Raw genomic sequence first — 4,268 nt, forward strand, 5'->3', positions numbered from 1 at the left:
TATAATGGATCTCCAGGGAACGAGCACCATGCACTTGCTCCAGTGTTCTGAGACATTTCTGGATAATCCATGATAATCAAAAACCTGGAAGCCAGGTTTCCATTCAGATTTCTGTTTTGTCCCCCGTTTCCCTCTGCATAGAGCCCGTTCTGGTTCTCCCTTCTGTCCCAGAGATCTACCAGCACCAAAGGTGGGGAAGAAAGGTGCCCATCCATTATTGCTTCCACATCCACACATTAAACTGTCCTGTCTTATTCTCCTTCTACACTAATAATTCGGAGGAAGTACTTTAATAACAGAACTAAGACTCAGTATGATAACCCACAGTTTTCTACACCTGCCACTCTTTGTAATTTCAAACGGGCAACTCTGTAAGAAGAGCCGTGTCAACAGATGTTTGTAGCCAGTGCCCCAAGAAGAAACTACTTTATCAGAATCTGGTGTCTACTTCCTTCAGATAGAAAAAACAGGCTGAAAATACAACAGCCATTGCAGCTTTATGATGGCAGAGGTGGCCAGGAAATGATGCACTGACCTTTTCTCCTCTTTCCCTGAAAAGTGAGGGAAAATATTTTTGTGGAAGAGTAATTTCAAAGCTTAGCAAACCTAGAAACAAGGGGGTTTAATTACTTATTCATCCAGGGAGCACCTGGACAGGAGAGGCCAAGGAACTGGACACAAAACAGAAATCTGTGAGTCATTTGTTAATGCTTAAATCTGGAAACTGTGACTCTGATTATGCAAGCATGCATGCTCAGTCGATTCAGTTGTGTCCGACTCTGTGACCCTGTGGACCGTAGCCGGCTTGGCTCCTCAGTCCATGAGATTTTCCTGGCAAGAATACTGGAGTGGGGTGCCATACCCTCTTCCAAGGGATCTTCTCAACCCAGGGATAGAACCCATGTCTCCTACCTCACCTGTATTGCAGGTGTATTCTTTACTGCTGAGTCACTGGGGGAGCCCGTGACTCTGATTATAAAACACGTTAAAAAGCCTACATTAGGACAAAGTAGTCACATGAGCTTTCTCTCCTTTTGAACTGATTCCTTTATCTTCAGTTATTCTTGCCTTTGTGCTCTGCCAAATAACAAAGGCTTTGTTTCAACAAGTCTCCTAATATTTGAGAGTTACTTCCCATCACTGCTCTTATCACATGCTCTTTCTTATGAATAGAATTTTTGCTAAATCATGTGCTGGATAACTGTGATAGGCAGAATAATGCCCACTCACCCCTCTACCCAAGATGTCCACAGAGCTTCCCTGGTGGCTCAGTGGTAAAGAATCTGCCTGCCAATGCAGGAGATGCGGGTTCAGTCCCTGGGTCAGGAAGATCATCTGGAGAAGGAAATGACAACCCACTCCAGTATTCTTGCCTGGAAAGTTTCATGGACAGAGGAGCCTGGCGGGCTGTAGTCCATGGGGGTCACAAAAGAGTCAGACATGAGACTTAGAGTCTAAACAAGAATGACTGATACCCACACCCTAATCCTAGGAATCTGTTAAGTTGTTCTGCGGCAAGAGAGAATTAAAGGCAGCAGATGGAATTAAGGCTGCTGATTGCTTCAAGTCAACTGACTTTAAGACAAAGAAAGTAATCTGGATTATCCAGGGGAGCCCAATGTAATCACAAGTGAGAGAGGGAGGAAGGAGAATCAGTGTTGGAGTGATTGGGTGTGAGAAAGACTTTCCCGACCATGGCTAGCTTTGAAGGTGAAAGTGGACCAGAGCCACCAAATACAGGGAGGCCTCTAGAAGCTGGGAAAAGCAAGGAAACAGAAGATTCACAGGAGCTTCCCTGCTGCCATTTTGGCCTAGTGAGACCCATTTCAGACTGCTGACCTCCAGAACGTAAGGTAATAAATTTGAGTAGTTTTAAGCTTCCGAGTGTCTGTGGGTTCTGCAAACAGAGGTGATGGGAACTAACCCAACCTCTAGCTGTTTATGAGAGCTGGGGAGAAAGGGGCTTTTTCATTTTCTTGCTCAAAAACAGTAGTTTGAACTAAAAATTCCTAAAATCAAAGGGAACTGCCCTACTACCTGCTGTGACTGACGCCTGGGTGTGGCTGCCACCCACCACTCCCAACGGCCCCCTTTGGGTGACTGCCCCATCATCCCCACTCAGGGGCTGCTCCTCAGCTCAGGACTGCAGGCCACCCAAGGGGTGTCAGGGGCCAGGCTGCTGAGAGGGCATTTTGGATGTGCTCGAAAGTTGACTGTTACTTTTCTCTACAGCCTTTCCAGAAGGATAATCATGTCAGTAATTCCGAGTAATTGAGATGCTGCCCTCTTTGAAGTAACTATTTCAAATCTTTTCCACAGTATAATTTTATTTTTCAAGGAAAAAAAAAAAAAAAAGGTTTGAAGATACTTCTTATCCAAAAGCGTCCAGTATCTGAGTCCTACAAAGTAAACAATACGCTTTCACCTGTGGATGATCAAGGCACTGATCATCCACTTTGTAGTGCTTTGAAATTAAGCATTTCTGGGCCTTGGCCTCCGTCCAGCTGCCTGTCTGTTGCCCTGGTCTTTGCCATTGCTGTTGATAGCATAGGGAAGGAGGGAAGACATAAAAGAGGACTTGATCACTGTGTCTGTCACCCTAAATAAGATTTGGTTACAGAACACTTGGACAGTTTTCTTAGAGACAGTAAGAGCTTATCTGACCAAAAATAGAAGCCAGAACTAATTGTAAGCAACAAAAGGAAATCATACTTTTCAAAAATCAATAGTAAGTTTCCCCTAAACTGAGAAGCTTTTTATAATTATAAAAGTCATGTTTTCTGTGAAAAGCAAACAGAACTACGTAGATTACTCACATTACTTTCACAGCCATTTCCATTATTATTCATCTGTATTTGAAATCGGTTTTCTTTCAGTTGTGTATATGTTCCCTTCCCTGTTTTTCCACTTCACAGTTGCTTCAAAGGCTGTAAAATCAGCTCTGAAGAGCTGTGTGTGGCCTAAGGGTAGGGAGTTTCACAGACTATTTTCTCTTTTTTTAATGGTTTATTTATTTTTTGGCTGCGGTGGGTCTTCACTGCTGCGTGTGGACTTTCTCTAGTTGCGGCAAGCAAGGGCTACCCTTCATTGTCATATGCGGGCTTCTCATTGCAGTGGCGCCTCCTGTTGCAGAACACAAGCTCTAGGGTGCATGGGCTTCCGTAGTTGTGATTTGTGGGCACAGGGGTCGCGGCTTGTGGGCTCTGGAGTGCAGGCTCAGTAGTTGTGGCATACAGGCTTCGTTGCTCCGAGGCAGCACATGGGGTCTTCCTGGACTGGGGATTGAACCAGTGTCTCTTGCACTGTGAGGTGGATTCTTAGCTGCTGGACCACCAGGGAATCCCACAGACTATGTATTTCTATGCTTCACTAGCACAATTGAAACAGAAGTCACCATCCCAAGATTTCCCCTCACCCCTGGTCAGGGCTTCTGTATGTTCTGAAAACGGTTATGTGGATGTGACTGAGAGAATGATCACATACAGCAGAGTCATGTTGCCACATTTTCTGTACATTCTGTAGCCAGAAATGATTTGATAAAAGTAATGTTCTAGGCAAGCTTATTTTTACATTTCATATGTACTTTCTGTATCATGAAATAAATATGCTGTATGTGGCATGCAGTTTGCCCTGAGTGATACATAAATGCTTTGACAGCAGTTATCAAAAATTATGCAGTTTGTTCCAAAAGTTGAATGGAATTGCACAGATATACTAAATACACTTTCTTGAGTAAATTTCTCGACTACTGGAAGCTGTGCAGCTGTTTCAGTTACCTTTTGGCATAACACATGTTTATATATGTCATCCACAATTTCAAGTGATGGAAGCGATTATTCCCCATCTTAGTTTCCTCTTGGGAGAAGGGGATGTACAAGCGCTAGCTAGCACTGGGAAGAGCTGCTAATCTAAATTATAGCAAAAGAAACATAATTTTGACTTTCAACATGATCTGAGTAAGTGAATCAGCAAAGGAACTGAAAAAAGTTGATAACCAATGAGGTTAGAGACTTTATTTGGGGAAGGATATCAAAACAGGCCCTATAGCAAAGTAAATCCCTTTAACTAGAATATAGAATAACAACACTGAAATGGTGCGCGTCTAAAAAGTGAATAAAGAGATGCCAAGGGTGAGTGAGTCAGAAGCACATGAGTAGAAGCGGTTGAACTCCAGAGACCAGATCAAGCAATGCTGCTTAATACCATCACATGATCCACCCCGAGGCTCAGTATTTAATTAAAATGAAGAGTGGAGCACAGCAAAAACC

This window comes from Ovis aries, chromosome 4 (genome assembly GCF_016772045.2).
Source record: "Ovis aries strain OAR_USU_Benz2616 breed Rambouillet chromosome 4, ARS-UI_Ramb_v3.0, whole genome shotgun sequence".
NCBI classification, from domain to species: Eukaryota; Metazoa; Chordata; class Mammalia; order Artiodactyla; family Bovidae; genus Ovis; species Ovis aries.